General features: G+C 33.5%; 1 protein-coding gene across 1 annotated transcript in view; it reads left to right on the top strand.

Annotated features, from left to right (window-relative positions):
• The first annotated feature begins 129 nt into the window (after positions 1–129).
• wasf1 (WASP family member 1) overlaps positions 130–25,497 on the top strand; it is a 59,375-nt gene continuing 34,007 nt past the window's right edge. Inside the window, exon 1 of the mRNA XM_067384531.1 lies at positions 130–261. The gene's annotated coding sequence lies outside the window, so the exon portion shown is untranslated. The remainder of the gene's footprint in view (positions 262–25,497) is intronic.

The following is a 25,497-nucleotide window of genomic DNA, read 5'->3' as shown; positions in this document are numbered from 1 at the left end:
TTGATGCTTAAGGGTTTCTGCCTCGTATATGTCTATTATTGGCTGCTGTGACGGGAAATTAACCCGATCGTTGCTGAAGAAAACGCGAATGAATGTTCATTGTGGATCCCTTTTCCAGCGTTAACGGTCCTCTGGTCCCGGATTCACTCCAGCTGTATATATCAGTACTGTATTTCTGCAATGAACACCGCGCGACTGGACAGAGAGGAATATTACAAGGGAAAAAACATGGAATAATAAGAATAACTTACATTTATTCAGGTATGGCGTTTTATGCATGCTTGTTTATTACATTCCCAAATGAGAGTAACGCATAATGCAAATACGCTTGGGAATAAAGTGTTCACATTTGAATTTTTTTTCCCTTCTCGTATTTGTCTTCTCTGGCTGATGCATTGCCCGTGTAAACCAACACTGCTTGGCCCCATTCAGGACTGGTTGACAGGTGTGGGTTGAATTATGCATGCATCTGAAATAACTTGCATAATACAGCCTGAATGCATGTGCATTACATATTACATGCAACTTATGTTTGTTTGCATTGAATGCATAAAAAAATGACATTTCCGAGGTCTCATGCTGCCCTGAGATTGATGCATTCAAGGGGGAAGGGGAGTCACATCTGTATGGCAAACACAAGGCAAACTATCACACCAAAATGCAATGCAGTTTGCATGCTGGCTAAACAGTGTATTGCTGGGTTGGCACGCCAAATATTTAGCTGTTTTCCAGTAGGAGAAAAAAATAGTGCACACACAATGCATAATGTAAATGCATCCATTGCGCGAATTAAATGTACATTTGAGTGCAGTTTTGTGCATGCAGGGGGAAGGGCAGCAGTCACTGGAAGACTCGCTTTGTGAAACCCGAGACTTCAGAAAGCACAAAGCATCTCCATTGCTTCTCTTCTCAATATTCCTGCACTTAAAATAATGTGTACTTCAAACTTTTTTTCGGTTTTGTTCGCTTTAACGCATTAACATCTTGTACGGCTTTCTTTGCCGAATAAAGGTGCTGTGTGAAATATGAGGAATGATTCGTTTGAATGAATCGGTTAGTTTACTGGAACTGCTCAAAGAGCCGATTCACGTACCGTGTTTTGTTTTTTTTGCAATAAATAAAAAAATGTGGTTACATACTGTCGATTCGCCTTGTTTACGTTATATATGAATTACCTAACAAAGTTCTTTCTATGCCTTTGCTCGGATGGTTTACCAGCTGTTCGAATCATTAAAAAGAACCGACTCGAAAGAATGATTCGATCGCGCGTCGCTAGTGTGTCGCTGCGATTCAAAAGCTGTATTGGCTGCCAAAGCATTAATACAAACCTTATATAATGCTCTAATGCAGCGTTTATCTTTTGGAAAACACAGATTAAGCTGGTAAATGTGTTTTGGAACCAATCGAGCAGCTTATATTCCAAAAAAAACCATATATAGGCAGTGAATTCAGGTTGATTGGGACACTTTTTGCCATTGAGATGACTGGGAAAAAGTGTCCCAATCAACCTGAATTCACCCATATATATATATATATATATATATATATATATATATATATATATATATATATATATATATATATATATATTACTTGATCATCTTGACCAGCTATTATCTGCTCCAGCTAGTCTGTTATCTAAATGTATGATGGTTTTGGTTTGAAAGTTTCTATCTATTATAATGTGTATCACTCAGTTCATGTAGATGTTTAAGCATGATGGACATGTTTTGCCATGTTTTTCACTCTGACTGCTTACTTTTAAAGGGTTGTTGCTGAATATCAAACAGTGCAGTTTGACTTCTGTGCATTAATGATAAAGAAATATGTTAAATGGGTCAGTCTGATGTTGTTGTTGACTTTGTCTTGAGCTTTTGCTGGCGATGCAGAAAAGTTCTTTTTTTCTTGTCTGGGTGGATTTTCGCTCGGAAAACCTTTTCTGTGTGTTCTGGCTTTCATGCGGCTTCTGTTTGATGTGCTGCCAGGGCGGACCGTACAAACCTCACTTCCAGAAGTAGATCAGAGAGATGAGAAAAGAAGAAAGCGTGTGACTGGGTGATATTTATATTTATACTATGGGGCTGTTGAATGCTTGAATCTGATTGGCTGATGAACATTCTAAGATGTGCAGTTATTTTCAGGGAAATGCACGGCTAAAGTAGTTCCAGGATGGCCTTGACCGCATTACTGTTCCATATCACTTCGCTAAATTATTTCAGTTATTTAAAAGTTCCTACAACAGCAAAAGAACTAAAACACACAATGACACTGACCTAGCAAATAAGTATAGTAAACAATAGGACAATTATTTCCAAGTTTTTGCCACAAAATTATATTTTATTATGTACCGAAGGCAAATAGTCTCGTTCTCCTGCTCAAACACACACATACGGACACACACTTGTACAGAAACATGTCAGTAGAATAGTTTAGCAACTTAAAAGCTACATCTCACTAGTGAGGTAATAACAGCGCTGTTTTTGAAGCAGATAAACTTACAGTTTCCCTATTAGTCGAGATGCTGCTGTCGAACACTGATGAGAGACATCACATACCAGCACCAGGTGCGACGCAAGTGTTTTTTGCTAGTTTCTGCCCGACGCAGTTGTCATTTTCACATCCTGCGCAGCGTTGTTTAAATTGCAAATGCATTTGCGCCCATTCGTGCGCCCATGGGTGTGCTGGTCTGAAAACGACGTGTGATCAGGTGCATTGTTGGCGTGTTGCTATTTTGAGGCAACTGAAAACAACTGTGCCATTCATCAACTGAAACATGGTCTAAAGTCAACGGAGCAGTATTTGTTTTGTTATTTAAAGAGGACGTTAGTAATATGTGCCTATATGCGGGTGCACAACATGCGTACATTCTGCTTATTACACACTCGGGGATCCACAGCAGCACACAAACAGGCCAAATATTAAAAATAAAAGGATTACAATGTAAAAGATTATTATTGTGTGCATAAAAATGCTTTGGCTTGTCCCGTAGATGGTCTGCTTGCGCACGAGCAGATCCGTTTCCTCGCGTTCAGTTTTTCCGCTTGCAAATTCCACCATGTAAATAGCGAATCCATCATGGGGCGAATGCAACTGGCTTTTAAAGGAAATGGGAGATGAGACTCTGATTGGTTTATTGCACGTTACACCCAAAACACACCCATTACTCGTTAAGAGAATAGGGACAACCCTTTTAGACCATGCACCGGGCACCAAAAATAACAAAATAGCGACTTTATTCAGCGATATCTAGTGATGGGCGATTTCAAAACACTGTTTTTTTTTTTTCAAAACACTGAAGCTTTACGAATCTTTTGTTTCGAATCAGTGGTTCAGAGCTCCAAAATGCCATAATTTCAGTAAACGAGGCTTCGTTACATCATAAGTGTTTTGAAATGTTTTGAAATTTCAATGGTTCACCACTGGGGGGTGTGACTTTGGCAGTTTGATACACGCTCCAAACCACTGAATCGAAACAAAAGATTCGTAAAGCTTCATGAAGCAGTGTTTTGAAATCGCCCATCACTAGATATCGCTGAATAAAGTCGCTATTTTGTTATTTTTGCTGCACAAAAAGTATTCTTGTTGCTTTATAATATTAAAGTTGAACCACTGTAGTCACATGACCTGTTTTAAATATGTCTTTCTGGGCATTGAAAGTGTTATTGCTGGCGATGCAGGCCTCACTGAGCCATCGGATTTGATCAAATATATCTTAATTTGTGTTCTGAAGAAGGTCTTACGGGTGTGGAACAACATGAGGGTGAGTAATTGATGACAGAAATTTTGGGTAAACTAACCCTTTAAGGACAAAAACCTGACAAATGTCTTGAAATACAACACCTGAACATGTCTTGAGGTGTGGTAACCGGAATAATTGACTCCAGTTCATTGAATTATTAAAAAATAATGCACACCTTCACATCATGGCTGCATTACCATCTCGGGTGTGTGTTATTTTCTAATTATTCAATGGATCGGAGTCAATTATTCCTTACATAAATGCCACTTTAACATTTTTGAGTGATGCAGATGACTTGTTTAATCAATCGCCAGGTAAACAGAATCAGAAAGGAGAGTGATGCTGTGCCACAAAAGACAGAAAATGGTGGTATGTTGGTTGGAAGTGTTGTAAACCCGCTGTACGCCCCAGCTGTGAAGATGCCTCGGACACAAGAGTCTTTGTTCAGTCTTTCTGTTTCACAAAGCTTCCTCTGTGTCCTGAACTGGGGGTTAGTGTGTAGTTAGTATGTGTGTGTGTTGTTATCACCCGTCTTTGCCAGCGTGCCACAGAGATGCCATGCTTTGACAGATAAAAGTCTGCCAGGACCGTGAAGTTCAATACCTGCACTTCTGTGTTGATGTCGAAGATCACTTTTATCAGAGCAGACACATGCATTAAGAAAGTAGAGTTGTTTTCGATTACAGTAGGTTTGTTTCATGACGGTTTGTTTCTGAAGGCCGCTTTTCCAGTTTTCCTGCAGTACATACAGTGCCTGAAGTAGAGATTTGATTTTGGTGATTTTGAGTGCTCATGTACTGCACCATAATAAAAGTCAGCAAATACATTTTCCATCAAAATCACAAAATAAACGATTCATATTATAATATTAAAACATTAAATAAATATAAAAAATAAATAAAAATAATAATATAAAATATTTAAAAAATAGTAAATATTATTTTACATTAAAAACTATTTAATACATTAATAAAAATATTACATTAAATAAGGATTTACTCTTCACTCAGAAATTACTAGTAAATTTCATAATTTAAATACAATTTTGAAGTAGAGACTGAAATAGTGTTTTCTTGTAAAACATGCTCCCATAATGTTTTAACTTTGAAAAATATTTTAATAAAAATATTACAATTTATATGCAAATTAAAAAATAATACAAAATTTGACGCTTCACATGTTTAAATATTTACATATTCATATTTATGAGGTAAATAGTCAAAATTATGACATGCAAAGTCATTACTAGATAGTCAAAATTACGATGTCATAATTGTGAGGTATAAAGTCAAAATTATGACATAAGACATAATTTTGATGTATAAAGTCGAAATTATGACATACTACATCATGAGGTAAAAAGTTGAAATGATGACGTTGTAATTATTAGGGTATAAATTCAAAATTCATAATTTTAAAAGTCATAATTATGAGGTATAAAGTTGAAATTATGACATGAGTCGTTATGGGGTATAAAGTTTAAATGATGACATAATTATGATGTAAAAAGTTGAAATTATGACATACCAAGTCATATTTAAGAGGTAAATAGTCGAAATTATGACATACTAAGTCATTTATCAGGTAAAAAGTCGAAATTATGAAATACTAGGTCATATTTATGAGGTAAATAGTCAAAATTATGACAAAGTTTAAATGTATATGTATAAAATGTTGAAATTATTACAAATCATAATTATGATGTAAAACTATTTCTAAAATCACGTTTGGTATGTTTACATGTGGTATTTTTGCTGCTGGACTTCAGTCATTGTGTAATGCTGAAGAAAAGCCACAAAATGAATGTGTTTTCATGCTCAATCACACCCATCACTAGTACAGTCATATCATTTTTTTGTACTAAACACACTTTCTTTTGAATTCTGACAGCTTTGTTTGGTCTCGGCCTTGATTTATTGGTCATTGAGTTCCGTCCGCTCTAGCAGGGACTTCCCATCATGCGGTGGTTTGTTGGTTTTGTGGCTGAAGGCAGGTGGAGACTATAATGCATTCAGATCCTACATGCGATTCCCCAGAGGCGAGCGCGGCTTCCGCTTACACGCCCTGCGTTTGGGTGGATTCCTTTGTCCTCTCGCTTACAAACAGGTAGTGATCCTATACTCTACTGGCTGATGACACCTTGTTTTCTATTTTACTTCATTTTGTGCTTCTGTGTTTGACGTTAAGCTCATTCAGATTCAGATTTGAATATTCAAATTATGCTGAATGACTTTGCAGATGTTTCCAAAACCTGTTTTGGATGAGACTACCATTATATGTATATAAATGCTTGCTTTATTAGTAGTGTTACTTTACACTACCAATCAGACACATCATTTTCACCTGCTGGACCGGAAAACAGGTGGAAAAATCCCACAGACCTGACTTGGAACAGTAAACAATTACCTAGCAACCACTCAGAACACCTTAGCAACCCCAGAATCATTTCAATATATTGAATATTCATGATCTATTTAAATGTGATGATTTTTCTGGTGATAAAAAAAAATCATAATTATGACATAAAAGTGTAAATGATTAAAAATTAAGTCATTATGAGGTATAAAGTTGAAACTATGACATACTAAGTCATAATTACAATAAAAAGCCGAAATTAAGTCATATTTATTAGGTAAAAAGTGGAAATTCTGACATACTAAATCACATTTATAAGGTAAATTATGACAAAGTCATGAGGTTTAAAGTCGAAATTATGTGATACTAAGTCATTTATGAGGCAAAAACTCGAAATTATGACATACTAAGTCATAATTACAATAAAAAGTCTAAATTTAGTCATATTTATGAGGTAAAAAGTATGAGGTGGAAATTATGACATATTAAGTCATTAAGAAGTAAAAGGTCAAAACTATGACATACTAAGTCATATTTATGAGGTTAAATGTCAAATTTTTGACATAAGTTATAATTATGAGGTAAAAAGTCTAAAATGGCGCGACGCGTCAAAAGATAACAGAACCCGTTATAATCTGTGATATTTTCTTCACTGGGTGCGCTGAAGACAGCTTCCAGAATCTACACGAATTCAATGCTGGATTTGCACAAAGACTTTTATTGAAAGAAGCACTTTTATCAGAGCAGACACATGCATTAAGAAAGTAGAGTTGTTTTCGATTACAGTAGGTTTGTTTCATGACGGTTTGTTTCTGAAGGCCGCTTTTCCAGTTTTCCTGCAGTACATACAGTTCCCACTTTAAAAGCAGAAGCTGCTGTTTATTGTCTTCAAACTGTAAGTACGTTTTATTGTTTGTACAGGTCTTTTAAACGTAATGTTATAGTTCTGTTGCTATTTTTGGTTGCATCAAGGTCATGTACAAAGAGCAACTCGTTTTTGCTTCGCCTGCCAGTCAGCTAAATTCTAGTGCATACTTCTCCAACAAACGTCTATGTTCATAGTCAAACAGTTGTTCATGCTATAAATTAAATGCTGCCTTTACAAAAATGCGACTACTCAGTCATGTATTCGGCTACAGTAAACCTTTCAATTATGACATACGAGGTCATTATGAAGTATAATGTCGAAATTATAACACTTAAATTTATGAGGTAAAAAGTCAAAATTATGACATACTAAGTCACATTTATGAGGTAAAAAGTTCAAATTATGACATTAAGTCATTTATGAGGTAAAATATTGAAAATATGGTGTCATAAATGCAAGGTAAAAAGTCGAAATTATGACATACAAAGTCATTATGAGGTATAATGTCGAAAATATAACATACTGTTAAATTTATGAGGTAAAAAGTCAAAATTATGACATACTAAGTCACATTTATGAGGTAAAAAGTTGAAATTATGACATTAAGTCATTTATGAGGTAAAATATTGAAAATATGGTGTCATAATTGCGATGTAAAAAAGTCAAATTATGACATATGAAGTTACATTTATGAGGTAAAAAGTCAAAATGATGACATACTAAATCACATTTATAAGGTAAAAAGTCGAAATTATGATATTGTCATAATTATAAGGTAAAAAGTAGAAATTTTGAAAGAATACACAATAAAGGACAATAACCAGTAATAATAACAAGAATAAACAGTATACAATAACAATAATAGTAACAGTAAAAGTCAATACAGTATGAATAATAAGAAATAACATGCAATAAGAACAATAAAAATAAACAAATTTACAGTATAAAAATAAGGATGTAGTGCAGGTAGTGACAAACAATGTAAAGTGTCAATAATGTGTCAGTGTATTAAATATGAAATGACTTAAAATAAATATAACTTTGACTCAGTATGTCATAAAAGGGCTTCCAGAGCTATATGAGCTTGAAAGCACACTTTTTTATCAGGTGATAAGTGAAGTGGATCAGGATGAGCATGAGGTTACGCAGTGTTGCAGCGCGGCTTTCAATCGGGTCCCGCTCACTGATACTCAATTACTGCAGCAGAGGAGGCTGTAAATTTACATTTTACAAGCACATTTCACTTCCCTCCTCCACTCGGTTCTTCCGACCACGCATACCGTGGCGGATGACGGAGCGCTTCTAAATGAATCTGACCTCAATTTTCTTCTGCCCAGGACGAGTGTGTGTGTGTGTGCGCGCAAACTACCGACTGGTTTGAATTAAGGGCCAATATTTACACAGAGTGGGTGGCCATTCAATTATGGTGTGCTGTGCAAAACTTCTTGTGATTTGCATGTCGTTCCCAGAGTTCTGTTCTGCCCTTTCTCTGTTCTCCTAATCATAAACAAGCCACTTACCGAGTACATTACCGGGTGAGCGGTTACTCAGCAAGCACTTGATTGTTACTTGAAGCTTGTGATGAATGAGTCACGGCCAATCACAGGCAAATGTGACGCGCATATCAATGAGTGACGGCAGCGCATTAGCCAATCAGAGATTAGCAAATCGATGACTCAAACAGGCTGAGATAGTGCATAATTTTATGGTTAATATCTGGGAAAGATTTTACAACGAATCTTACCAGCAATAGCGCTGTTTTTTCTGAATATCAGCACGACGAGGCAGTAGGCACATTGGTAATAAACCAATTTTAATATTAACTTATATTTTTGATGCAATCTTACCAGTTGTTTTTGCTTCGCCAAGGAAAAGAACAAATAAAACGAATAAACCGTGCCTGTGAGCTACTGATGAATGATTCATAAACGATTCATTCATTGCTTCTGTTACGCTACAAATGAACAAAAGAGTCTGGAGGTGAATTTGGTTGCATTTTAATTATTTGCTAATTTGGAATATGATTAAATATTGTATGCGGGAATTCTGGGAATTTGACTATTGAAAATAAAACATTTTAAAGACCGAATTCGATCTGTATAAGTTCAAGTAAAAGTGCTGTTTTCCCGAATATCTGCACCAAATTAAATGAATGAACCGTGTCTGTGAGCTAGTGATGAACGATTCATAAAAGATTCGTTCATTGCTTCTGTCACGCTACAAATGAACAAAAGAGTCAAGAGGTGAATGAATCATTTGTGTTTATCATTTATCTTTGGTTGCATTTTAATTATTTGCTAATTTGGAATATGATTAAATATTGTATGTGGGAATTCTGGGAATTTGACTATTGAAAATAAAACATTTTAAAGAACGAATTCGAAAAAAGTCTCTGTATAAGTTTCTTGTTTTTAATATTTATAAGTAATATCACATGAGTAAAAGTGCTGTTTTCCTGAATATCAGCACCAAATAAAACGAATGAACCGTGTCTGTGAGCTAGTGATGAACGATTCATAAAAGATTTGTTCACTGCATCTGTCATACTTCAAATGAACAAAAGAGTCAGGAGGTGAATGAATCATTTGTGTTTATCATAATTTATCTTTGGTTGCATTTTAATTATTTATAATTTTTGTTTTTTAATAGCAATATCAGACAAGCAAAAGTGCTGTTTTCCCGAATATCAGCACGTTTGCAAATGTATACAGTTCAATAAATAAGTAAATAGGCTATTAGTATTAGTATTGACAGTATTGTCTGTTTTTCCTCTATTTTATCAAGAAAAATAGTTCCGAAAAGTAGAGCCATTGCGCGTCTCCGAGCAATACAATTTCAGTTTCGTTACTGAATGAATCTGCATTTTTGAACGAATCGTTCTAATGAATGACTCGACAACTCGCTCATTCACTTCTGCTTTGTCCCTAAATGAATCAGCCGTTTTGAATGAATAATTTGACTGATTGAACACGTTAAGACAATGATTTGCCGCCACCTACTGGCCGTTTTTGTATCATTTCATTTTAGCTGAGAGAGGGACGAAGATTGAAGGTTGTTGTTTTCGGTTGTTATTATAACAATAGTTCTGGTTAAAGAGATAGAATGCGTTTATAAATAGACTATTAAAAGCGAAATATGAGATGACGTAAATATAACAGAGATAAACCAACTGTTTCTTTGAAATGTGCTTCCAAATTGCAAAGGCTGCCTCTGAATTAGAGAGTCGGTAAAACGATCCGGACTACAGTCAACACACAGCTCAATGACCAGCTGAATTGTTTCATTCCCATTGTAGAACGTAGCATTGAGTGAATAATTCAATGACTCACCCATTTTGTTCCTGAATGGATCAGCTGTTTAAATGAATCATTTGAGTGATTGAATCATAATGATTCATTAAGAATGAATCATAATGATTCACTCAGAGTCGATGTAACTAGCAGAATGAATCATTGAAAAATTGCCACAACTAAAACACTGATGGTCTGGAAAGAATGCAAACTGTGTGTGAATATGATAATGATGATTATTGTAAATTGCATGGTTCAGATTTCATTTCTGATTGGATGTAAAATGGATGTGTTCAGTCACAATCATCAGAGCAATAACAATGACAGAATTTTCCTATTTGGTTGAACTATTCCTTTCATTCTGTCAGTGAATAGTGTTTACAATTAACGCATTTATCAACCACTAATGACATTTATTACTAGAAATTGAAATCCTTGTGATCTGCACATATATAGAGAGATCTGATGGAGGTGAAGAAAGCTCACAGGAGGAAATTCACTCCTACTTCATTTTCCGCCTCTCTGTGCTTATTTTTATGCTCTGCCTCCAGACAGAATGTGGCACACACACAAAAAGAGTGAGAGACGAGAAGAAAAGTGTGTAATAAAACATCAGAGACAGAAAGTAAGAGTGTGTGTAGGTATAGGAGATTGAGAAATATTCCTTCTGTTTGATTTCTCTGGGCAAAAGAGAGAAAAAAAGAACAGATCGCCTGTGTTGGTTTAGCTAACTGAAAAAAAAGTTGCTGAAATGCTGAAGATTTGCTATGGATCAGTGTTTGTCCCATGATGAGCTATTCTGGGATGTGGTAGGCGTCAGCGGCAGGTGCATACGGATAGCAGCTATCTTTATAAAATGTTCAGATGTATTGTATTAAGGTCATTGATGAATAAGTTTTTAAAAGCGAAACAAAACATAGTGGAGATTTGAAGTCTTATTAAGTGTTATTAAGGGTTTTTATGATCAGTTAACACTGCTTTTCTCATTTTTTTACAAGATGGACAAAATTTGTCACCAAAAAAAGTCATTCAGTTTAACCAAAATTTTGGTTATACTGAATGACGATATTTTTAAACAATGCTAACAGGCTGATATCTAGCTAGCAAAAGGATGATCAAACTTTTATATTTAGTACAAGTTTTTAAAATATTACAACATTTTCCATGTTTTATAACGGTTGCACCGAATGACATATGAATGCGTATGATCAAGTGAAAACATTAATTTATCAAATAGTTAAGAGAGAGTTAGTTACTTTGCTTCACAACCATGTGGTCCTTTGCAGGTGTCTGAATGATGTCACATGATTTGACCACATGACTTGATCCAAAATGGTCCCTTTATATTGGTTACTCCGAATGCCATCAATGAAATTAATTTTTCCGCACATTCTTTCTCATAACAAAGCAACGACTTCTACACATAATTTTAATATAATTTTGCACTATGTTGATATATGATGTTATAAAATCATGGCAGAATAAAAAATATATACATTTATTACATTTTAAGATATTTTAATCACAAATGAAATGGCTGTATTGGCCTTTAGACGGTTAAACCGAATGACCTTTTGACACTTCAATATCTTTAAAATACCTTTATATGTAGCAAAATATAATTAAAACCTTTGAGATTCAATTTAGTTGTACCTTACATACTTTGGATGTCATATCTTTGTGTTTTATTATTATTAAGGCCTTTGGACAAAAAAATTACCCGTCACGTCATTGACCCATTCGATTTTTTTGTGGATTCATAGAACATACAATTTTTAAAATGTTTTTCAAAGAAGTCACTTCTGCTCTCCAAAGCTGCATTTATTTGATTTAAAAATACAGTAAAAATTGTGAAATATTTTTACAATGTAAATCAGCAGTTTTCTATGTGAATATATAGTAAAGTGTAATTTATTCCTGTGATGCAAAGCTGAATTTTCAGCATCATTACTCCAGTCTTCAGTGTCACATGATCCTTCAAAAATCATTCTAAAATGCTGATTTGCTGCTCAAGAAACATTCTGTCCATGCTGTAAAATGATTAATGAATTATATATTCTATTAAAAGCAAAATATAATATTTAAGTACTAAATTATAGTACTATTCAGACTTTAGTCACATAAAAATGGCCCAGAATCATGTTCTTTGTCATTAATTAATGTGTCTTTCAGCATTTCTGCTCATGTTGGGATGAGCTGAAGGATAAAAAAATCTTTCTATGCCACACAATAATTTAACAGAGAGCAGAGCACGAGCACCAGCCTCTTTTGGAAAGGCGCATGGCTTATTTTGGCTTGTTTTGTCAGGGCAGGTTGCTTATTTCTCAAGGGAGATCTGGCGACGGCGTCATCCAGAAAAACAGATCTGTGTCACATGTGAGGTAAAGGGGGAAAAAATCAGATTTGGGTCACATTCAGCTGCGACACGCGCGTCCTTTAATGCTCAAGGTTAAACGGACATCCAGCGGCTTCTCGGCTCGAGTGCTCAGGGTCAGAGGTCACAGATGAGCCCCTGCGGGTTGTAATGGTTACGTAAATGTTGGCCGTAGCTCGTCTAACTCTGACTCGCCCGATGTGTCCTGACGGCCGTCGCAAACCTCTCCGGGGACGCAGATGCACACGCATTATCTCAGGACAAGCTTGAGGCAGAAATGTGACCATCGTACAACAAATACGGTGCGTCACAAAGACTCAGAGTCTGGGAAACTAATCAACAAACAATAATGAACAAATCTTTTCTGATGGGAAATGATCTATTGCTGGGAAAAAAAGATCCCTCAGTCTGACAGTCTTCAGATCGATACTAATGTAATGGGTTTGCCATTCTGACAGAGTGTTTTTGAGGGGGAGGAGATGCGATCATATTATCTTCAGCTTTGATCACAGGGATAAATTACACTTTACTATATTACATAGAAAACAGCTGATTTACATTGTAAAAAATATTTAAAAATTTATTTCTGATCAAATTATTGCTGCCTTGGTGAGCAGAAGAGACTTCTTTCAAACACATTAAAAATATTACTGACACAAAGACATTATTAAAACTAAAAACTTATTTTTAGTCTTTTTTTATTAGCTTTTTTTTTAAAGCTCATCAGTTAGTTGATTTGTTGAAATGTATAAGATTTTGTGCCTTTTAATGGTCGACACCTTAGTAATCTAAAGAAATGATCAACTGAATCTTTAAACTGATTCGAGCCACTGGAATGAATCAAATCTGATCTCCATTAACATAAACTCATGTGATATGTGTTGTTATGCAGTTAAATACAGCAGTCGAGTTGCGAAACGTTAAACCAACACGACCCGCAGAGATTTAAATCAGCGGTTCAGCACGATTAAACCGTTATTACTGAAGAAATCAGCAAAAGCATTCAGTATCCGAGGCACAGATATAAAATCAGACAGGATATTTATAACATCATTTTTACTTATAACATAATTTTAACTTTTTATGTCCCGCACATCACATGCAAGAAAAAAAATTAAATTGCGCGCACGACTTACTAATTCGTTCCCTATTCCCGATTTACTAAATAAGTGCGCTCGATTTAATAAAACGTGTGCACTATTTACTATTTTGTTCCCTCGATTTATAAATCGTGCGCATGATTTAGCCTACTATTTTTTCCTGCATGTCATGTCTGGGGCTCCGTATATTTATGACTTGTCATAATTTTGACTTTTTAATCTCATAAATAATTTATGACTTTTTATTATGTCATAATTTTTACTTTGTATGTCGATAATACGACAAAATTCAAAATTATGGCATAAAAAGTCAAAATTATCACTTTTTATGTTATTTTTTCAATTTTTTGATAATAATTATGAAATTGTATATCATAATTGCAACTTATGTCGTAATTATGACTTTTTAAGTAATTTTGGCTGTCATTATTTTGTCTTTTTATCACATAATTTTTTACTTTTTGTCATAATTTCGCATTTTATAACAATTTTGACTTTTCATGTCATATTTATGACTTGTCAATTTTGACTTTTTAATCTCATAAATAATTTCTCTTTTTATTATGTCATAAGTTTTACTTTGTATGTCAAAAATACGACAAAATTCATAATTATGACATAAAAAGTCGAAATGATCTCTTTTTATGTTATTTTTTTAACTTTTTAAGTAATTTTGTCTGTCATTATTTCGACTTTTTATAACAATTTTTACTTTTTAATTATGTCATAATTTCGTGTTTTATAACAATTCTTAATTTTTGTAAATTTTTACTTTTTAATCACATAATTAATTTGACTTTTTGTGTCAAATTTTTACTTTGTATGTCATAAATATCATTGTCAGTTTTGACTCTTCATCTCACAATTTTAACTGTCATAATCTTGACTTTTTATAACAATTTTTACTTTTTATGTCATATGACTTGAGTCATAATTTCGATTTTAATCTCAATTATGACTTTTTATGTAATAATTTTGACTTTTTGACTTATTTACAACTTAAATTTTGATGTTTCTTTTGTATCGCAGCATTAGGCACAAGTATAAAATCAGACAGGACACTAATTGTTGGAGGGTTTGACTATACGGCGCTTATCAGACTGATATCGGCGACATGAATCGATGTTTCAACAGAAATTGAGCCGCATGTCGTAGCAATCACACGAGCCTACGGAGAAATTACAGGAAAGTCAACAAACAGAGAGGATGATGGGAGATGGGTGTAACTGGAGCAGAATAACAGCAGGTTCCGTCTGCAGACGCAAACACTGATGGTCTCGTGCAAATCAGTTTAGAGTCCAGTAAACGCCTGTGAGAATTAATTATTCTTTTTAAACAGTAAAGAGTCTCAGTGCTGACTATACACACACACACACAGTGTCAGTCAGCTTTAATTTGTGTTTATAAAATGAGCCCAGAGGTGAAGATGAAGACAAGAGAGACCGAGAGTTTAATGCTGTTTGTACAGGAAAAATCGAATTTGCTTGCGATGCCAACTGGCAGCAAGATTTGACGCACATAAAACGAATAGACAGCAGAGTGAATCAATACAACTGAATCAAACACTCTGAGAAATGAACTCTGAAATCTCTACATGCCTGCGGAGAGTCTTCACCTCTAGATCTCATTACGCTCAGGCTGAAGCGCTCCGATCAGCTGCAAATCAGTGTCCTTATTAGTGTTCACTATCTGCCTCACTATCTGTCTGCTGTCTTCTGAACGTGCGCTCACATTTACTGTCGCTCGGCCACATTTCACGATTTCATTTCACAAAATCCAGTCATTTCTGTGGAAAACAATCACGCTCTGGTAAATCTTAGTTATGGCATTAAAATTCATAATTATATAATTAATTAATTTGACTTTTATGTCATAATTTTTACTTTGTATGTCATAAATATGACAAAATTCATCGAAATTATCACTTTTTATGTTGTTTCAATATTTTAGGTTATAATTATGACTGTATATCATTAATATCAACTTTTAAGTAATTTTGGCTGTCATTATTTTGACTTTTCATAACAATTTTTACTTTTTAACTATGTAATTTGTGTTTTATAACAATTTTTGACTTTTTTCATATTATGGCTTGTGATAATTTTTAATTTTTAATCTTGTAATTAGTTTATGACTTTTTATATCAGAATTTTTACTTTGCATGTCATAAATATGACTGTCAGTTTTGACTTTTCATCACAATTTTGACTGTCATAATTTCGACTTACTTTTATGTCATATTTATGACTTAAGTGATAATTTCAACTTTTCATTTCAATTATGACTTTTTATGCAATCATTTTAACTTTGCATCTCCTAATTATGACTTTATAATTAGGAAGTTATAATTTTGACTTTATGTTCAAATTATAACTTCAGAATTTTTAAAATTTTTTATCAAAACATTTATAAAATGTAAATTTGTATTTACTACTTAAATGTTTATTTTGTATCACAGCATTATTATTTCCTAACCTTGGAGGCTTGCCTTAAAGCGGTGTTGTTAAACACACAGGAACTCATGATCGAATGAGGAACAGGTGTGAGTAATCAATGAAACAGTGAGGATCTATGGCTGCATCCGTCTATGAAGCATTAAAATGCTGGTGAATTCATGCACTAAAGCTCATGTGTAGTTGTTTGTTGTCTGTAATCAAGTGTATTCAGATGTGGATGTTAATGCAGCCCAAGACAGACATCTATAGACACGAGTCACATGATACCCACAATGCACCCATTGACGTTTGTTCAAACAGACAGTGTTGTTTTAGGAAGATTAAAGCCTTGTTTGTGCACACAGAATGAACTCCCGTTATTTCGGAGTGGTACGACCCCGGTGGCCTGTGCTCAACTTTCTTAAGACGCTTCTTTGTATGTGTTTGTGTGTTGAAAGACTCTTACTTCAATAGTAACCCCCTCCATTCGACGAGAACAGGCTCTTGTCCTTTAGGCCGGATTGGCATACTGTGCCCACTGGCACCGCCGAGGGCATCGCAGGGAAGCAGCCCGCGGCGTCCACCAGCCTCTTTTACCCAGAAACGCCTCCATTCATGGCAGATCCAACATGGCGGCTCAGTCTTTTCATGGAGCGCAGTTGGAGTTAATGGGCCAGTCATGCGACTGCTCGACTCACGGCGGATCTATCCATGCTTGATTGATGAATGATTTAAATCAACACCACGACACGCTGTTCAGCCGGAGCTCTCGTTGTCTCCAGGTGCAGCGGTTTCTGGATCATTTGGGAAAAGTTTTTCACAACTTTGTGAAAATTAGAAGCTCAATAGTTTTACTATTGAAAAATCTATGAATATACAAAATATTTATATTAAAAATATATAAATATAAAAAATATTCAAAAAAAATTAGAAAAGAAATTAATTATATATTAAATGTATAATATATATATATATATATATTAAAAACTCTCTATATATAAATTTGTTATACAAATAAAAAAACAATACATTGTGTGTGTATATATATATAAAGATATATATATATATATATATATATATATATATATTGCATTTTAAATTTGTATAATTTAACAATATTATTTTAATTTAAATATTTAATATTTTCACAATATTATATATAAAAACCTAGCTGTATCCTTAAATTTCATACAGTATTTACTCAAAAATTCACAAAAAATATTTATATATAATATATATTAGAAAACTATATATAAAAACTATATATAAAGAATATTTATACAAATTTTAAAAAACAATACATTGTGTGTGTGTGTGTGTGTGTGTGTGTGTATATATATAACTTTAATATAACTTTAAATTTGTATATTTTAACAATATTATTCTAATTAAAATTTTTATTATTTTCAGAATATTATATATAAAAACCTAGCTGTATCCTTAAATTTAATACATTTACTGTTAATTCAGTACTAATTCAGTAATTGGTATATAATAAAAATTCTTATTTAATAATATGAGACGTACATGAATTACTGAACTAAAATTTTATTAAAATGCACTAAAAATATCTGAAAACAACATTATTTTCTATCATCTGCAAGAAGTCAAATACATCAAACTCTGGTTAAACTAATCAAAGCATTTTTTTTTTTTTTCACAAAAGGAAACAAGAAAGAATGAGATTTAATATTTTTTTATTTTAATGCAGCAATATAACAATACATAATCATCGAGTGCAATTTCATTAAAACAGTTAAAAAATATTAATCAGTGCTATTCTATAAACATGTTTTTTTGGTCCTAATCCTTTAATAAGAGGTTTGGGCGAGAACAGATACACGATCAAACAGGCCGACACATACTTCCCAGAATCCTTTGAGTGTGACAGGTAACATGAGCGCAGACGGTGAGAGCGTCTGATCTCTGAGATGTGTGTGATTGAGGGCGAGTCTTTCGCTGTCAGAGCCGTTTACATGACTAAAAGACGCTGCTGCTGTTGGAGATACTTTGAAACTAAAGCTAGTCAAACATTTAAAGATGACATATTCTGCTTTTTCCCCTGTTCACCTTTCTTCAGTGTTGTTTGATCATGAAAAAGCTCCAAAGTCCCTCCAGCGGGATTTATTCTCTATATCAGTGTCACTGTTTCTGAACTCCCTGAAACGCCTCCTCATTTCAATAATTCATATGCAGAATAAAGGGGCGGGGCCTGGTTGAGTTAGTAGTGTGTTGAAACTGATATTTTAATTTAAAAAAAAAATCACGTGAATGCATGAATCATTCAAAATAAGATCAATAACATGCAAATAGATAGACTGAATTTACATTTGAACTTTTTATTTTGCATCTGTGTCTTTTTTTTACTAACCAGCACCAGTCTAGTCTTGTGGCGTTTGCTCTGAAAAGAATAACTTTTCCATGCAGCTTTTGCAGGATTATGCAGGATTTAATTTTATTTAACTGGTCATATATGCATATTTAGGTTACATCTGGCATATCAATTTACCATTTTTAAGTATCTATATCTATATATATATATATGTATGTATGTATGTATATGTTGCCATATGGAGTTTAAGAAAAAAATAGTCACACTTATTCAATTTCTGCTCTGTATAAAAAGTAACTTTATTCACATACACAGTTTACTCAAGTTAATATATACATAGCAAATCTAAACTTCTTTATTGTTTAAATAATTGTACAACTGAACTAGCTATATTATTGCACAACTCTATATCGCACTTTATTCACATATACACAGTATAATCATGTAAAGCGATATATATAGCAAATCTCAATTGCTTTACTGTTTATATTGTATCAAAATAAACTATATTGTTGCAAATCTCTATAGTTTCACACAAAATATCTCTATATTCTATATCTTCTATACTCTATTCACTCTATATTTTCACTTGGCCATGTTTTTATAGCCATGTAGTTATAGACATTTTCATGATTTTTTTTCCGTTATAGCGCCACCAAGTGGCTAATCACCACAATTTTTTACACGTGACCAAAGATTGAGCCCATACACCCGTGTGCCAAGTTTGGTGAAAATATCTCATTACGTTCACGAGTTATAGCCATTTTAGTAAACATTTTAAACGTTTTGGCAGCCCTTTGGGATTGGAATTGAAATTTCCACTTTTTTTTCAATAATTATTGACAATCAGACTCCAGAGAATCTTTCTGCACTGGTTTGGTTCCGATTGGGCCAAAAACCAAGGACTAGTTCGCTAAAATTGGGTTTTTCAAAAAATCCAAAATACCCGAAAATCGTTGGAGTTATGAACGATTTTGTACTTTTGACCGCCGTAGCGCCTCCGTCAGGCCAATCAGAACGAGTTTTGGTGACATTGTAGACGGTGTGAGTATTACTAGCCCTCAAAGTTTCAAGTCTCTAGAACTTATGATCACTTTTAGGGGAGAATGCTGATGCTTGGAAATTTTAACAATTACAATAGAGTTTCAGAGCTACACTCTTGAACCCCTAATCATGTGACTTTAAATGACAGTGAGACTGTGAAGAGTGTGAAGAGTTCAGCGCTCGTATGCGTGTTCATGCGAGGAAACTTAAGTGTGTCTCCATATGTTTCCAGTGTGAGGCCCTGGAGATGAGCAGATATGAAACATCACATCCACTGACAAGCTTCTTCGCGCTGTGGTCTATATTTAACCTGACAGGGAACCAGGCGGCGCTGGAGTGTGAGGACACTGGAGTTCAGTCCTGTCGCGGTGACATTGTTGCTTTCTCTGAGTGTCTTTACTGTCTTATAAAGCGATTAAAACTGCCTCTTCCATGTAAATTTGAGATTTTGTTCTTAAGAATCAGCTGTGATGAGCAATAGGACATTTTGTAAATCATTTGGTTAATGTTGAGTAGCTCCACCCACCATGGAATCTCATTGGTCCAAAATCTGCTCTGCTATACATTACATTCTGATTGGCTGTGATCGTTTCCAAAGGTGAAAATATTACTTCCGGTGTGATTCTGAAATGTGCATACAATGGACACTTTACTATCCCATGAGGCAACAGGAGGGGGTTTAGCAATGAAGGTGAAGTGACGCAACTGATGCTGGTAGATCATATGACAGTAACAACATGGTGGATGTAGTATATACAAATTTAATTGATTCCACACACATATAGAACATACTCTTTTAACACCGCAAAGTAAATTCAAATTCAAATGTAATCAGACAGAATGTGATTTCGGACACTTGTAATAATGTAGGCTAGCTAATAAATAATTAATGTATAAAAATATATAAAAATGTAATATAGATATTTGTGATAATATGATTTTTATGTAATTTATAAATGAAATTACATTGCAATCTACGATTTAGATGAAAAAGATTTAAGATTTACATTCATTAGGTTTATATTATAGCCTACTTAAGTTTTTAATGTCAACATTTACATTTAAAATATAATGTAAATAATATATATATATATATATATATAATTATTTACATTATATTTTAAAAATCTAATAATTATAATAATGTATAATATGTATTATTTACATTATTTATATATAATATATATATATATATATATATATATATATATATGCTGTCAAATCAATTAATCACATCTAACATAAATATATAAATCTGTAAATATATATGTGCGAATATATACACATACATAGACATACATTATTTATAATTAATTGATTTGACAGCATATGTATATATAGGCTATCTATATATATATATAATTATAATAATTTCTAATAAATTACATTATTGATTTGTTTTACAGCATATATATATATATATATATATATATATATATATATATATATATATATATATATATATATATATATATGCTGTCAAATCAATTAATCATATCTAACAAATATATATTTGTGAATACATGCCAACTTTTATGTTAGATGTGATTAATCACAATTAATCGATTTCACAGCACTAATATATTTATATATGACGAGTTCTGTCAAGCATTAACATGCATTATGTAACAATTAATATATGCTACTATATAATATATATTATTTTTATTTTATTTTTTTGCATGCCCTGTAAAGTGTGTGAAGGCATCATCTGTCTGAGGCGTTTGAGAGCAGGACATATTGATATTGAGATTAAGTGATTTGTCAATATTCTTGTCTCAGTCTTGTCAAGACTCAGAGTCCAGTGAATTTCAGCCTTTACTGATCAGATTCATTACAGAAACGTCAGATTTGGAGAAGATTTCTCCTGAGGATTCATCAGTGTTGTAGTATTTAACATCTCTGTTGACTAGAGCGATGCTAATCAGTTTCTCTGAATGATGCGTCAGGCTGATCCGTGTTCGTTCCCGTAGATGTCGGAGCTCGTTCTAATCATGCAGCTCTAATTTAGACAGCTGGATCAATGTGCATCGAAATGAAGAGCTTCACATCAGAATCATCCAGAGTCTGGCGAGTGTTTGAGCTGGTGCTGCTTTGTGTGTCCGGCTCTTTATCTGCATGTGTGTGTGTCCAGATAAGAGCAAAGCACTCTGGGATATCAGCCTCAGCTCCGGCTTCTTATTTATTCATGCAGGTTGACACATCAGTGGCCAAGGTCGCAGCGGACACAAGCATGGCCATTTACTCACATTCAATTACACAGAAGAGGCTGATCCTAGATCTGCGCCGGCACTTGAAGAGGTTTTATTCATCAGATCAGACTCAGGCTCTTAGCTTAGGAGCGTTTGACGGAGCAAAACCTCACTGAAAACTGATCAAAGCAATAAAACACAAAACATGATTGTTCAAAACCCACAGATATCACATCCAAACCAAAACTCTTACTCTGTTTAAAAGAAATAATTCAGACAAAAATGTAAATATTGAGCGTGAGAAAAAAACTCAACTTCATTGTATTGTCTGAATATTAAATCAATTATTATTATTTTTATTTTAAATATATTTCAGAATTTTTTAAGAATATTTTATTAAATAAATATAAATATTTTACTTAAAGGTGCAATATGTAAGATTTTCACATATCCAAAAAGCACTAGGCCAGTGTTATATATTTAGTTCACTTGAGTACTTACAATATGTTTGCAACTATTTGTAAATCGTGAGAAAATTGCAATTTTAATCAAGGCTGCGGGACGTGTGAGGAGTCGCCTGTCAATGGCGTCATACCCGCGTTACCCTCGGTTTTATTTTGTAGAAACCATGGAAACACCAAAGACGCTTTAATATTTACACAATTTAATAGACAAGGGAACAACTGTTTTGATATATTTATAGACAGAAAACTAATATAGCTCAACACGTTTAGTCTTATTGTTTAAATCTAATTTTCTTGTTTTTTTGCGAGTCTCATGCTTTACCATGCCTCAGAGAAAAACACTATTTTGTCAAGTAGCTAACATAGCATAATCAGATGCAGCTTTATTTTTAGTAACAGTAATACAGCATTTTCTCCATCATACAATACATTTTTAAATTAATTGCATGCCATTATCAACACAATCATCCAGCATTTAATCTGATATTGTAAAATGGATCTATCTTACTGCAGTGTGTAACAGTGTCTCACAGCAGCCGCTGAGCGAACGCACAGAGTAACGTTATAACATCATTTTCAACACTCTCAAATGTATCTAATATGATAAACAGAGCTGCGTTTCCTCATACTCATGACCGGAAAAGCGGCAGCGGCGCCGGCGACTGTGTCATAATAAAAGTCCCGCTGCTCGTGAGGCGTGTGTTGATCAATCGCTCCAGCTCCTCGTTCAGCTCCACAACACTCGCTCCTGCTCTGCTTCATACTACAGTAATGTTAATAATCGCATCCATGAACATGATTTCTTCCTGAGTCCAATCCTGATTCTTTTGCACCGTCCGTTGAGGTGGAGACCACATGTCCCATGATTCCACACTCAAACTTGCCGTCATCAAGCTACGCCTTTGTTTTGAACAGGCCTCTAGCGGACAGAAATCTTACATATTGCACCTTTAATTTGACCATCGCTGGTCAATATGTGAAATGGTATGAATTATGCAATTAATATATGATACTTTTGGTCACAATACATTGCATGTTTACTTTTGGTATGTCAGAAATACATTTTTATATATCAAATCATTTAAAAATATATATTATATATATATTTTATAAAATAAATTTATTTTTTTAAGTTAGACGCGAGTAATCAATTTGACAGCACTTATATATATTATTACTCGCTTCTAACTTAAAAGTTTCTAAATATATAATATATGTATATACAGATGTGCATATGTGTAAATATATATATATTTACTAACATTTGTTATGTTAAATTTTATATATAATTTATTTTTAATATATAGATGAAAAAATTGTCTATTTTGTATAATTACACTTTTACTTTTTTGTATATGCATGTGTATATGTAAATATATATGTACAAATATGTAAATATATGTTTAAAAACATTTTATGTTAGATTCGATTCATTGCGATTAATCAATTTGACAATAATTATATATATATATATATATATATATATATATATATATATATATATATATATATATATATAAATAAACACTAATACTAATTATATATATATTATATAATTTATTTTATAAAATATATGCATGACAAAATTATGCATAATTGCACATTTACTTTTTTTTTTATCTCAGAAATAAATGTTGTGTCTTACCTTTTGTCAGCCTGATCAAATAATGAGTCAAAAGGAGATGTTAAAACATGTGGTTGATATGATCCTCCTTCATCCATGCTTCTTGAAATTGAAGAGCAAGTTGAGCGCATTGCATTGTGGGATAGAGTGGTGTTCTCTGCGTTTACAATCATGCATTTGGCACACACTTTTATCTAAAGTGTCTGATTCAGTTTATGTATTAAAACACAGTCAACTACTATATACTCAAACACAACAGCACACGAGATCGCACTAGTTCAGACGAGGCTGCTTGTTATCCAGACATAACTGGACACTGAGCCATGAGTGTGTGTGTGTGTGTGTCTGTGTGTGTGTGTGTTACATAAGTGCGCAGACATCTCTCTCTCGGCTCTTTTGTTTCCCATGTGAGAACCTCAGGAGACTCTAATGGGAACCAGCTGTTGGGCCGATCACATCTACACACATCCAGCGCTCTAACTGGCTGTGGTTGAGCTGGCTGCTCTCTGATTGGCTGCTGCAGGAGCGTTCCATTCTCTGTGATTGGTCTCTGTCTTTATGCAAATGTCGTGGAGTGTTTACACAGGGAGAAAGGGCCAGTTTTAGTGCGAAAAACTGCAAATCAAATCACTGTGACACGAGCGCTTCAGCTTTCTTTAAAAGAAACAAAACTGATAAAAAAGACTTGAGAAACAATAAAAGCTTCAAATTTGATCTTTCTTGACTTTATCAGACTGCAAAAGGTTGATATTTCTCATATTTATAGTAATAAACAGCAATATTTATTTATATATAGTAAATATAAATGTTTCTTGAGCAGCAAATCATCATATTAGAATGATTTCTGAAGGATCATGTGACACTGAAGACTGGAGTAATGATGCTGAAAATTCAGCTTTGATCACAGAAATAAATTACACTTTACTATATATTCACATAGAAAACAGCTGATTTACGTTGTAAAAATATTTCACATTTTTACTGTATTTTTGATCAAATAAATGGTGAGGAGAAGAGACTTTATTATCCAAAAACATTTAAAAATCTTAATGTTGAGCAATAGTGTTTTAATCCGTTTAATAAAATGGACAGTTAAAAAAAAGATATACTTTAAAAATATTAAATTATTGTATTAATGCTTCAAGCAGGAGAGCAGAGGATGCTGGGATACCCAGGAGCGTGTCTGGGATGTGTGAATATTCGCAGTGACAGCGGTGTTGCGCTGGAGGAAGGACAATGACCGACATCCCAGCGCGGGGTTGCCGTGGTGATGGAGGTCCGTGAATGGGACGAGGCCGTCTTGTTCATTTCCGCAGTGTCTCGCGGCGCTAATTGCTTTCTGCATATCAAACACCCGTCGAGAACAGGCGGATATTCCATTAAAGTCACCGTTTCATTTTGACTGTGAATCAATCATCAGTCATGTTAGAATATTACATTAAAATAAATTTCTTAAAATCTTAAAATTTCTTAAAATATAAGAGACCAAAACTATTAAAAATCATTTTCATTCATTGATATAAATCTTATATAATAGAATATTTATTTATTTATTATTTTATTAAAAATTTCATTCTTTTAAATTCATGTTTTCATTTGTATATTATTTGTTTTAATTTTTAGTTAAAAAAAAAAAAAAAAATATATATATATATATATATATATATATATATATATATA

Source organism: Chanodichthys erythropterus, chromosome 4 (genome assembly GCF_024489055.1).
Source record: "Chanodichthys erythropterus isolate Z2021 chromosome 4, ASM2448905v1, whole genome shotgun sequence".
Classification (NCBI taxonomy): domain Eukaryota; kingdom Metazoa; phylum Chordata; class Actinopteri; order Cypriniformes; family Xenocyprididae; genus Chanodichthys; species Chanodichthys erythropterus.
This window is presented reverse-complemented; position numbering and strand designations above follow the sequence as displayed.